At 46.5% G+C, this 13,392-nt stretch overlaps 1 long non-coding RNA gene and 1 pseudogene across 1 annotated transcript; one reads left to right on the plus strand and one right to left on the minus strand.

Annotated features, from left to right (window-relative positions):
* LOC135292513 (zinc finger protein 883-like) overlaps positions 1 to 13,392 on the plus strand; it is a 91,229-nt pseudogene that overhangs the window by 11,104 nt on the left and 66,733 nt on the right.
* On the minus strand, positions 7,369 to 8,785 carry LOC135292559 (uncharacterized). Its single transcript, XR_010354797.1, has 2 exons — positions 8,543 to 8,785; positions 7,369 to 7,747 (listed from the first exon to the last, which is right to left on the minus strand). It is a non-coding gene; the product is annotated as an uncharacterized LOC135292559 (long non-coding RNA).

A 13,392-nucleotide genomic window follows, 5' to 3' on the forward strand; every position in this document is an offset into this window, starting at 1 on the left:
CCATGGTGACACTGTGGGGCCCTGTGAGACCAAGGGACCATTGTGACACTGTGGGGCCCTGTGAGACCAAGGGGCCATGGTGACACTGTGGGGCCCTGTGAGACCAAGGGGCCATTCTGACACTGTAGGGCCCTGTGAGACCAAGGGACCATGGTGACACTGTGGGGCCTCATGGAATCAATGGGCCAAGTTAATGCACTGAGAAGTGTTTTTTGTGAATTGAATATCTCTTGTTGGTATTTCTCCAGTGCATCCAACTCAAAGTACAGAAACAATTCTAATTACTTTTTAATGTCTTATTGAGACATTTGATTAATTTTTGTAGGGATGAGTGTCTGGGCTTGTCTGTCCTGCTTGGCATAGCCCAGGCAGGGCTTTCCCAGCCACATTCCACACTCCATTTCCCAGCTGGAGCCACTGGTGCCTCTGAGTTCTGCTGGCCCAGCCCCAGGGACGCTCTCCTTGTCTGCCCATTCCCCCATGGTCCATAGGCAGGGATGGCCTCAGTGGGGGCTTCTGACATCCTCAGAAACTTGCAGAGGCTCCTGCTGAATTTTACTGCTCCAGAGGCTGGAAGGGTATTCAAACTGAAGGTATCATATTTAAAAATACCATGAGAAAAGATTTTTAGGTCCTGTTTTGGTTTTTCTTCCTGTTAACACATGGATATGTGCAATTTCCAATTGACACTGAATCCGAGTACCTCCTCATGCAGTTTGAATAGATTTGAAAATCAAGACCCTTCATGGCTGACAATCAATCAGACTCTGTCCCTGCCCCCACCCCACCATTTCCCCCATCCAAGCCCTGGCACTCAGAGCAGCCTCGTGCAAATCTGAGCTCCCTCCAGCCCAGGCTGCACCTGTAGGTTTCAGCTCTTTGGCTCCAACTCCCACCTGCTTTCCTTGGAGAAGGAGCTGCCCGAGACACAGAGGGATGTTCATTTCTTGTCAGCCAACAAAGCCAAGGGAAATCACAGCTCCATCCAATGCAAAAGTCATTCTTCTCCCTGGCTCTTCCCTGCCCCTGATCCCCGCAGCCTGTCCTGTTTCCTTCATCCCTCCAGTGCCAGGGACTTTCTGGGAAAAGGAAGCTGTGCTCTGGCTATGGAGGGAGGTCCAAGAGCAGCCACTGGAGTGGGAACCACAACTCATCAGGTTTTTGTCCTTTGAAGGATGAGGAACTGGTAAGACTCTGTCCTGGTTTAGGGCAAATTTGGAAGAAATCCTCCAAAAGGGCCCCCCCAGAAAGCAAACTCACATGGCCCCTCTCCCCAACTCTTTTGGGAAGAATTTCCTCAGAGAGAAGTGGAAAAACCTGTTTATTTAACAGGCAAAGGGCTCCCCAGCACAAAAAACGAACAATACCACAGGACAAAACTCATTTGTCGCTCTGAAGAGATGACAAATTCAGAAAGTCTCTCTGGTGGCTGGTCGCTCTGTTATCAGTCCCTCTGGCACTGGGAAAGGCTGCTGCCCAGAGTAGGCCCTGGCAGGCTACAAAGTGCGAGCTCTCGCTGTTCCCCCGGGTCCCAGTCTGGAGCAGGTTTGAACAGTTCCAAAAAAAGGGAACGAAAACCAGTGCAGGGAAAACTTCTCTGCCTCAGCTAGCAAAACTAACTAAAAAACAACAGAGCACCATGTTCTGTCCCGTCCGTGCCCAGACACCACAGTGCAGGAGTGAGAGCAGGCTGATAACAAACTCCATGCTGCTTCTTCTCCCTGCCTTTGCTCTCAGAGTCAGGCTTGCAGGCACAGAATATAATATCCAGCATCAACAGAACACACAACTGGGGATAAAAGCATCATAACATCACCCTAGGACACTTATATGCTTATTCTAGGAAGACTAGTAATGTTTTACTGCAATGATTTGGCTAATCATCACATAAACAAATTTATATATTTTAAATATCTCTTGCTTGCAGGAGTCTGATGCAATTTTCTCTTTTCTGGTAAACCCATCTGTTGTATTTGCAGGGTTCTCAGACAAAGAAAGGAATGATGATTCTGACTCCATGTACTCAGAAGGCTAATTTATTATTTTATGATACTGCATTATATTAAAGAATGCTATACTAAACTATACCAAAGAATACAGAAAGGATGCAGACAAAAGGCTAAAAGAGAATAATGAAAAGTCATTACTCTCTCCAGAGCCTGGACACAGCTTGACCCTGACTGGCTATTGAGTCAAAACCATTCACATGAAACCAATGAAACAATCACCTGTTGGATAAACAATCTCCAACCACATTCCAAAGCAGCAAAACAGAGGAGAAGCAAATGAGATAATACTGTTTTCCTCTGAGGCTTCTCAGCTTCCCAGGAGAAGAATCCTGGGCAAAGGGATTTTTCCAGAACATATGTCTGTGACACCCATCTGTTTTAATCTTCTTGCAATCTTCAAAGCTGTTTGTTCTTGCCAAGGTGTCCTGTTATCAAATCTCTTATGCTAAAAATGGGCCAAAGTCCATCATCTGTCTTGTGTATCCTAATAGTAAAGATCTTCTGCAGCAATTCTGCCACTTCAAGAATTCTTTCAATTGCCAGATACTGGCTTTCTTTTTCACCACTTCTTATTTTTCTATAAATACTAAGCTGCTAATATATTACTTCACATGCTATTTTTCCATAGCAGCTTGATAGAATCCCAGGAGCTGATTCTCAAGAACAGCTTAGTTCCATCTTCCTAATTCAGCTGTTAATCAATAACAGATACAAACCACATTCTGGCAACTCTCTAGAGTAAAAGCTTATTAAAAATACACCTATCAGGATAACTTGATTCCCCACAGATCCTTAGAGGTAATAATACACAGGCTGTGATGCAGGCAAAGAAAGTGTGGCAATAGATCATCTTTTTCCACCATCTTATGTAAAACTTATTTATTAAGTGTTCATACAGTATGTCAGTTAGACACCAAAAGAGAAAACCTGCATCAGCAGCAGCTGAAAACAAAGCTAGGATCTAAGTTGACACATTTCAAAATTTAATTTCTGGGCTTTAAAAGTCATTTGTCTCAATCCAGAACTCTATAAAGCAGTTTAGTCTCCTCTTGAAAAAATGAACATTCTCATTAGATCACATTTTCCAGTGATGCAGCTTCTGTTAGACAGCAAGAGGAAACATATAGGCAGGCACATTCCTTGCTCCTCTCTTCTCATCTCAATAAATTTTTCACCATTAGGATCAATCATGAGAAGCTGCTAGAACACAAAATTCTCTTCCAATTACATACATAAAAGGATTTTTAATTTCTTCTTCCCAAGTCAGTTTCTAAGGCTTTGATAAAGATTGGCATTATGGTCTTTTCTATTCCAGATAGACAATGTTTTATTAGACTAATTCAAGTCAAGACTTCACTTTCAACTTTAACATGTCAGAATATCACCATGCAAACCAAACCAAAAAGCAGATTCTGGCCAGAGCACTGGTTTGAACCTGCTTCAGGCTGGATTCAGCTGACCGAGTTCTTCTGGAGTGTCTTTTGAGTGTCTTGCATGTAAGCCATGCAAGAGCAAGTCAAAGGCAGGCATCATAGAAATAGACACTAAATACATAAAGGTAACATATTTGATTTAAAAAACTGTGCTTTTCTAAGCTGAAAATCTTTTTGCTGAGCTGGACACTGCACTGTATGACTGACATGAGGCTTTGGTCACAGATTATGCATGAACCAATCCAGAAACTCCTGACTTCTTCATGAATTTGTATCTTATGTATTTTGTCCTTGCTTACACAGGCTAGAAAATGAAAGAAAACATGCATGATGATTAAGAAAACACAGTGCAATTTAGGAACCATTCAAGAAAATCATGGTGCAATCACCTATATGTTATATCCAGAGATGATCCAAACAATTGCTGCTGAAGAATTTGTACCATTAACTTTATTACAAATTTTCAAAGGCAGGTGGAGTTGCTCTTCCTGCTCAAATAATTTAACAGGATTCTTGTTATTAGCAATTAAATTGTTATTTGATTCCACCCCCAATATGATTTAGAGATTCATTAGAGCTCTAAGACTCTTGAATACGGTGTGCTTTGTGGATAAAAAGACCAGAGAACAGTTAACAATTCTAGGGAATTATGTCTATCATGTAGATTGGTCAGGGCAATATGTGAGCTCCTGTGAAACCCTTTTACAAAATGTTATCGTTTATCATACTTAATTTGAAAGGATTCCCTGTCTTTATCAGGTGTTAATGTCAGAGAATCACAGAACCAACTGGGTTGTAAGAGATCTCTGAGATCATTCCATCAAGCTTTGGCCCAAACACCACCTTGCCAACCAGAGCAGAGCACCAAGTGTCATGTCCAGCTGGTCCTTGACCACCATCCGAGATGGCGGCTCCACCACCTCCCTGGGCAGTGCCTTCCAATGTTTAAGAATCCTGTCTGTGAAGAAATTCCTCCTGATGTCCAACTTAACCTCCCTGGTGCAGCTTAAGCCTGTGTCCTCTTGTCCTGTCACTGGTTGTCTGTGCGGAGAGCCCAATCCCCATCTCACTACAGCCTCCTGTCAGGGTGGTGCAGAGAGTGACAACGTTCCCCCTGGGCCTCCTTTGCTCAAGACTGAGCCCTCCCCAGCTGCCCTGCTTCTCTCAGCCATTTCTCATCAGACTTATTCTCTAGACCTTTAATCAACTTGCTTTCTCTTCTCTGGACTTGCTCCATCACCTCAGTGTCCTTCTTTGGATGATGCCAAGCTGGGTCAGAGGTCAAGCACTCCCCAAGTAGGTGCAGCCTCTGTGTGTTTGTCTGTTTCTCACCCCCCCTGCTGCTCTGGGATAACGCAGCACATCTGGATTCCTTGCATCCAACCCCATCTGATGTGCCACATCTGGGTTCCTTGCATACAATCACTGTCTAACAGGCTGTGTCTGGCTTCCCAGCATGTGATTCCTAGATAACAAGTCACTACATGCGATTCTTGGATAACATGTCATATCTGGATTCCTTACTTTCAATACATTCAATTCCTGGACAATATTGCACATACATTCTCTGGCCAAGGATGGGGCTGGAGGGCTGGAACAAGAATTTCCCCTTACACTTTAAAGGCTTTTTTTTTTTGTTGTTGTTTTTTTTTTTTTTTTTTTTTTTTTTTTTTTTTTTGTTGGGTTTTTTTGGGTTTTGTTTTGTTTTGTTTTGTTTTCTGGAGAAAATGAAGCTTTGACCTGAATTCCTGGCTGCCGCACAACATCTGTCTTCTACCTCGGCTTTGGCTGCTCTTGGCTGGGAGCCTGGCTGGAAAACAAAGATCCCATCTCCCCCAACCCCCTGGGCATTGGGACTGCTGGCCATGGCCATGCTGCCCCTCGCCAATCAGTGCTTACAATAATATTTTTCAGCGGATCTGCTGGAGGACAGGAAGGCTGCAGAGGGTCTTGGACAGGCTGGATCCATGGGCTGAGACCACTGGCATGAGGTTAAACAGGACCAAGGGCCAGGTCGTACACTTTGGCCACACTAACCCTCTGCAGCTCCCAGCTGTGGAAAGTGGTTGGGAAGCTGAATGACAACAGAACCTGAGCCCAGGTGGGTGCCCAGGTGGGTGCCCAGGTGGGCAAGAAGGCCAATAGCTTTGGGCCTGTATCAGCAATAGTGTAGCCCTGAGGACCAGGGCAGCAAGAGCCTGAATGAGAGATGCAGGACTCCAGGCGGCTCTTCAAAATGCAGTTTATTGTATCCAAGATGTTTCAGCAGGCCAGGGTTGTGGGTGACAGAGCCTGCGCCTACAGCTGTCAGCTCCAGCTCCAAGCCTGGAGTCCCTTGAATTTTGGTTACAATGCATAATAAAATTTTCTTTGCTGAGTATCCTCACACAGAAGAACCAATCTATACCTTAATTTTTACCTATAGACTATCATAACTACTATAATTACCATATTCATGTAACAATACTTCAGTCACTAAAAGTTAGTACATTACAATTGAAGCACAAAATTGTTTTTCAGTTTCCTTGCAGTAGAAAATTCTGAGACCTTTTTTCTACTTGCAACATCAGCAGTTGTGTTTGCCTGTGGAATCTTTTTGCTTGGTAAAAACATCTTCTTGTCTGAGGTGGGTTTATCCTTTGCTCTAAGCCATAAAAACACGCTCTAACTAATGTCTCCATCTCTCTGGGAGCCCCCCAGGAACCCCGGCCAGCCCCGGGTCGGCAGACAGCGCCGGGCAGCCCCGACAAGGCCGACAGCAGGGGGACACTCTCCTGTGCCCCGAGGGTACCGAGGGCAGCTAGGCTAGTCACCTTTGCAGCAGAAGAGACGCTGGAGACATCGGTGGAGCATGAAAGGACCGACTCTTAGCAGGGGTTAATCCAAGGTTTTGTTCGGAGCTCCTGGGAGCTCCCCACCTCAGGGGGCCCCTGCCCAGAGTACCTGGGAGAGGTGCCAAGATTACATTTTAAAGGGAGGTATGAACCAAAAAATAGATAAGTTTGCTGATCAATAAAGAACTTTCAGGGGTGAAAACTTAGGGAATGGACATTTGGGATAGCGTATGGGGGTAGCACTTGGGGGGCTGACCCCTGGCCTCTGACTAATCACTCGATGACCTGAACTGAAAGTTCTAGATAGAAAGGATGGGATGCTGACAGAGTGATTGACAGAGAGCCTGATTGACAGATTGACGGGGATTTGGGGATAATCGCAACAAAGGAGAGGGATTCCACAGGTAAAGGGAAGGGGTATGATCAGGAGGAAACCATTTGGGAAAAATAAGGGGATACAAAACCAAAACCATTACAAAGTATAAAAACACACTACAACAAACTAACATATCCTTTACCTTCTTAGCTATCCAGTAAGACTGGCTCAGCAATTCTTTTCTTCTACATCAAAACTTGCTTTCATTTCTATTCCTTCTTCAGATTCTACACTCAAAAATCTTTCTGCCAAGCATACATTTCTGTGAGACATCCTTGTCAAACTTTCACCCTTCCCAACAAGGGCAGTGATTGTCCGGCTGTGCTGGGCACTGGTGAGGCCACACCTCGGGTGCTGGGTCCCTTTCTGGGCCCCTCAATAATAATTAAAGTTTCTCTAGCAATTGCTTTATTCATTATTTGCCTCCCTTCCCTGCCTGGCTGTGACAGGAACTACACCAAAGGGAAAGTGCCTACAGCCAAGGGAAGGCTGTGGTTGGCCACCTGGTTCTGTTTGTTGTTGCTGCTGGTGTTGTTGTTTGTTTGCCTTGTTGTACATATTGGCAAAGAACTGTTACTCCTTTTCCCATATCTCTTCCTGAAAGCCCCTTAATTTCAAAATTATAATAATATGGAGAGAAGGGGGTCACATTCTCCATTCCAGAGAGGTCCCGCAGACACCTGTCTTTAAAACCAAGACAAGATGACAATTAACAATTTATTAACAATTGTTTATTAACAATGAACTGACAATTATCAACTACTTGTCAATCTAACAAACAATTAGTTAGGTAACTTAGCTAACTAAAAGGTAAGATAAAGATGTTCTTGGAGCTTGGGAGGGCAGCTCCAGACATCTCTGGTGAAGAGTGGGAGATCATCATCATCCTCAGAAGGCACGATGTTGCCGGCTCCTGCTGGATGCTCCAGCTCACACAAATGCTGTCCCTCGGGTGGTGGTCTCCAGAGCACCTCCTCCTTGGGTCCCTGGCCTTCCTCCATCTGCACTAATGGTTCCTCGAGATTCTTCCATTCCTGGACTCTGCCTTTCACAGTCACCTGCCCCATCTTGTGAGTCGGCTCCAGGTTAGGAATCCTAGGAAGAAAGGGACTGGTATTGGCCAGATGAACATTCCCAGCCAGCCGCTTTTCTGTCTCCTTGCAGAGCACACAGTGCTGCATCTTCTCTCTGTGCAAGCAGCGAGCAGCAAATGAAACAACTGCACTCGCTGCATGGAGGCTGCAGAGCTGCAAGGGCAGGAACATGACCGGTTAAATGCCTGGGCACCAACTACAGCACACAGGGTCCCATGTAGAGAAGCAGGCCTTGCTTGTCCCAAAGGGAAGCAGAGCTTGGGACTGTCTGGTCCCTGGATCTCTTGTTCCAGATTTGCAAGCCTCCAGGAGCTTACTGTTTCATACAGTGTCTATTTTCCCAGTGCCTCCCTACCAAGGCCAGATGATGATCTTTCTGTGCTCATGTGGGTGCTTCTGCCGCCTCTCTGGGGCTGCCTGTCTCCCACCTCCCCATCCCAGTCAGAGGGACTGAAGGGAGGGTGTTAGGGGATGAACCAGGCTGTGCTTGGTGATGCCCAGCACTAGGAGCAGAGGCAATGGGCAGAACCTGAACTGGAAATTGCACCTGAACCTGAGGAAGAACTTTTTTCCTGTGCAGGTAGCGAGTTGCCCAGAGATGGTGTGGAGTGTCCTTCACTGGAATTATTCCAGAGCCCTCCAGACACAGCCCTGTGCCATGTGCTCTGGGATGACCCCACTTGAGCAGGGAAGTGGGACCAGATGACCTACTGTGGTCCCTTTCACCCTGTCCCACCCTGTGATTCAGTGACACCCAGCAGTAGCATGAGTTGGCAAGTGTGTAGACGTTTCCCACCTGCACAGCAGGGTGGTCTTAAAATTCCTGGTGCACTTTGGCTTGAACTGCAGGTGAAAGGTCTGCTTCTGGCCAGGAGGGATGGTGCCATTGTAGGGGCTGATGGAGAACAGGTCATGCTTAGCATCGGTGAAGACATCCAGGGAGGAGCTGGCACGCTTTGGAGACAGGTTCTTTTCTTTTGAGTGGCGCAGCTTCTTGGAGTGCTCCTGCTGCTCGTGCTGCTCCTGCTGCTGCTGCTCTGGCTGCTCCTCCTGGTGCTCGGGATCCTGCTCCTGCTTGGAATCCTGCTGCTGCTGCTTGGCAGGCCGCCGCAGCCGCCGCACTTTAGGAGGCGTCTCAGGAGGATGGTCCTGCTCCCACCAGAAAAGACTCAGCAGCTTTCTGCGATGCTTCATGGTATCGTAGGAGAGGAACCGACCTGCAGGGAGGAAGAGGACACCTTTCCAAGACAAAATCCTGTCTTCCCAGCAGCACTGCCTCCTGCTGCAGGTGGGTGGAAGAGAGCTGGGATGCACTTGGAGCATCTCTGGCTAAGTACTTTCTTCTGGCAGGAAACAGAGCCTCTGGGAGCAGGGTCTCTGCCTGCAGCACACACTCCTGTGCCAAGCAGGAGAGCTGGCTTTAGACAGTGACTTTGCATTTGCCCTGCAGTGGGGAACTGCGCACAGACAGTGGCTGCAGGGCAGCTCACTCGTTACACCACCGTTTTTCCCAGTCTCAGACTCCTCAAAGAGATGACCTGACATCCCCCTTCCCAGTCCTGACCCAGCACGTGGCTGTCCCCAGAGCCTGGCTCAGCTCCTTTGCAGAGCAGGAGTGGCAGAGAAGAACAGAAGGGGCTGAAAGGCAGAGGGGGACAAGGAGAAAACTCTCCAGCTGCAGCTGGGAAGATGCTGATGAAAGTGGATGGATGGACAAGGATGAAAAAGCAATTCATGTTTTGGAGTGAAGTGGCAGGGTCTTCTCCTGTGAGTGTCTGTCTGAAACTTCCCTCATTTTTTGCCTCTCGATTGTCATGAAAGCCAAGACCACCAGGGAAAGGAAAAGATCCTGTTCTGAAAATCCGGGTCTGTCTGGTCCACCAAGCCAGATTATTGCCTACGGGTGTGTTTGCTCAACTCATGGAACACTGCACCTGAGAAGGGGCAGTGTGCTCTCCTTCCCCTGCATCACCTAGCAATGCTAGTGTTGGAATTTCTCCACCTTTCTGACTTGGCTGGACTTTCTCTCTGGAAGGACCTTCTTGGTGGTCACCACTAAAAGACCCTCCACTCACCGTACGTCAACCACTGTGACAGATGGACTGAGATGGGAGAGGGTTCTCCCTCAAGGACTGAGACATGTGACCCCTACATGGAAGAGCTCCCCTCTTCTTCCCAAAAGGACTGAGACTGAAATCCCTACCATAGGGTGAAGGAAGGCGTGCGTGGGGACCAAAGCAAGTTTTGCAAGCGACCACTGGACCGAGAACACAATGGTTCCTGCCTACGACGTCTGCTGCTGACGACACCTGCTCCTGATGGACTACTGATGGACTCCTTGTACCCTTTATCAATAGACTATTTTGAAATGTGTCCCCTTCCCCCATTTCAAAAGGACTATAAAAATGGGTTAGAGCTGACTGATACCTTGGAGATCTCCCCTGACGTGAAGACGACAGGCCTCTTCGTCGACCGGACTTCGAGGGACTTTGTCATCCGCACGTCTGGTAGCTATATACCTCCTTGCCCTACCTCTCTTCTTTTTTCTTTTCCTTATTCTTTCCCCTTCCTTCATTCCCCTTCTCTCTAACGCATCTTTGCTATGGCTACACAATAAAAGTATCTCTGTTTTGATTTTACTACAAATCCCCTTGTCGTGTCAGTTTTTGCACCCTGAGATCAGTGAAAAAGAACCTTCACGAATCACGTCCTTAGGACGGATCGTGTCATCTCCCCAGGCCCTCAGCAAGTGAAATGCCCTTACGCATCAGAGTGGTTGAATATGGCTCCTTCACTGGTTCAGTCTCTGCAGCTTTCTCCCAGGAGTATTTCAGGACTACCTCCCCTGTGTTGTGCATCGTGAAACTGAAAAGCAAGTAGGAGGAATTAGAAAAAACAGAAAGTCCATTAAGTATAAAGCAAACAGTACAGTAATATTGTCTGATGGACTCCTGGTACCACTTTCTCCTGAGAAGCATCTTCTCCAGGCAACCCTGCCATGCTCAGACTGCTGTCCTGGGTGACCCAAGAAAGTATTTCAAAGTCTGGAAGTTTAGAGGAAAGGGCCAACATGGTGCTCAGCACATTGAAGCTAAGGGGCTTACTCTGGGCTTTAGGTCTCGGTTTGACTGCAAACTTATTCTTGAGCAGAGGAGGACAGGTGATCTGCAGGGAAAGCAAAGCCATGGCTGTTCTCAGCAGAAACCTATGGCAGCATTGAGCCTCTCCTGACCACCATCTCCTGCTTGGCTTCACATGCACGTAAAGGGGCCACTGCTGATTTTTGTGGGAATCCTTAAAATCAGAGGGTTTTGGGAAAGCTACAAAAGGCAAGCCTCAGAGACAGCAGAACCATGATTAGAGCTAAGCAGTAGCCATAAGATTTGTCAGCAGAAAAATGATGTAAGAAGTAGAAAGTAAGTAAAGACAAATAGAACAATGGTCTGTGTCTTAATGCTTGTCTAGAATAGCTCCCTAAGCTGCTGAAAAGTATATCTAGCGAGTTATTGGAAGTTCTAAGCTTAATAATGGAGCTCTGTGCATTGTGTTTTAAGGCTTACAAGCAGATATTGTGTAGTTATGATATTTTATGAAAAATCCTTTGCTAGGATTTTTCCCATCCTGAGGAGCTGAGAGCCTCAGGAAAGAAATGTAAACAATAACTATCTGTTGCTGTGGAATGCAACAGGTGCATCTTTTATTGGTCTATGTGGATTGTTTTCAATTGATGACCAATCACAGCCGCCTGTGTCAAGGCTGTGAGCAGTCACAGGATTTTTGTTATGTATTCTATTCTAGTCTTGCTCTTTGTAGCCTTCTGATTATTTTTTCTCTCTATTCTTTTAGCATAGTTTTAATGTAGTATTTTAATATAATCTATAACATAATAAATCAACCTTCTAAGAAAAAATGGAGTCAAGCCTCCTGTCCCCACACTTAAAACATTCACCACAATGTTTTGTATTGACAGTATTGTATTCAAAATAAGCAAGCATTGTTTTAACTGAAGGTACATGTGCTTATAGCGGTTGGATGGAACTACTGTCAATATGCTTTTGCTTTGTGTGATTGGTCAAAAAACTTTTAAAGTAAGTTGTAACATTAAGTTCTTTATCTACTGCTGGGGATGGGAGTTGCTGTCATCTTCCCTTTGTCATAACCATGTAATGAGGCTGATGCTGGAAAATAAAACGGCTAAAGACATATGCCCCAGCAGTCCCGTCCCTCCCTGATTTGTACATAGCCCCCGGCAGCCGATAGTTTTGGCTGGGGTGGAGTTCTGGGAAGCAGGCACTGCAGCAGCCCTGGGCAAAGGCAGCTCCTGCTCACAGGAGGAGCTGTGCCTGGCCTCCAGCACTCACGTGGCTGTCCTTGTCTCAAAGGGCAAGGTGTTGTTGAACTGAACCATGATCGTGTCCAGGTGGAACTGGGCGTAGGCAACAATGGCACTGAGGTACACCTCGACCTCCTGCCTGCTCTTCTCCACCACAGTGTGAGCTGGTTCTGGGGCTGTCTTGACCACCTGCAAACACAGGAGGGAGGAATCACTGAGCAGAGCCCAGAAAGTCAGGCTGAGAAGGGCAGTCTTCTAGCCTCCAAGATCAGCCTCATAGAGAGACTAGAAAGGACCATCCACTTTTACTTCCCTGGAAAGATGACCAAATTGGGACTGTTCTGCTGCAGTAGTTGTTTCTAGCCACTGATCCAAGCAGTCACTACCACAGCTGTTAATATCCCCATGGAGACTGTAGCTGCATTCCAGTCCCTTTACTTCAACCTTGCAGAGTGACTGGCTTTTTTTCTGGTCCCCTATAAATCCAGCAGGTCTCAAAATTAGGGCTCCCCTGCCAGAGCTCTGTGGATGGAGGACCCCAAGACTGAAGAGTTCCAGGAAGCATCTTTTTGTTCTTGTCTTAGGAGCAAGTGCTCTCCAGATGTCATGTCTGGAGCAACAGCCACACTGCTGGGAGCTGGGGATGTGCATTTTGGAATGTGAAAGATCTCACTGGGAAAGTCTCCAGTTGCAGATGTTCTGATAGAAAAGAGGATGCTTTAGAGGCCTAAAAATGGCCCAGAAACTGGGAAAGAACTTTCAACCAAGAGGAGTGTGTTTGGCAATAATGACAATAAAAGCAAGAGTCTCTGGAGATGATCCTTCTCTGCACTCCTCCATAGAGTCATACAGTGCCTGGGTTACTCCATGATGAGATATCCCACACAATACAAAGACCACAACCAAATTCTCATGCAGACAAAACTTGGAGTTCACCAGCATATGCAGGAGAAGTGGATTTCTCTCCACTTCAAAAGAAGAGACAGAGTGCAGCAGACTTAATTCCTTGTTGGTGAAAGGGTACCAAATCAGATGAAGAGATTTCTAACAGCATAAAATGGGATAAAATCATAAAGCATTGCCTTCCATTCAATACGGGCTGCAACACTTGTGCTTGTGGCCCAGACTGATAGTTGTGTGTGGCTAAAGGTCTCTTGTCAGAAGGCTTCCCCATCTTGTGTGAGTGTATCTGGTCACTGTGCTTCCACCTCTTTTCTGGAATGCACAGCTGGTGAACCTCACGGGTGTCCAATGTCCAGAGGACGCAGGAGCTGCTCAGCCAGCAGTGATGGTGCTACGGTGGTTCTTTTTGT

The sequence above is a fragment of the Passer domesticus genome, unplaced genomic scaffold, assembly GCF_036417665.1.
Source record: "Passer domesticus isolate bPasDom1 unplaced genomic scaffold, bPasDom1.hap1 HAP1_SCAFFOLD_37, whole genome shotgun sequence".
Lineage (NCBI taxonomy): Eukaryota > Metazoa > Chordata > Aves > Passeriformes > Passeridae > Passer > Passer domesticus.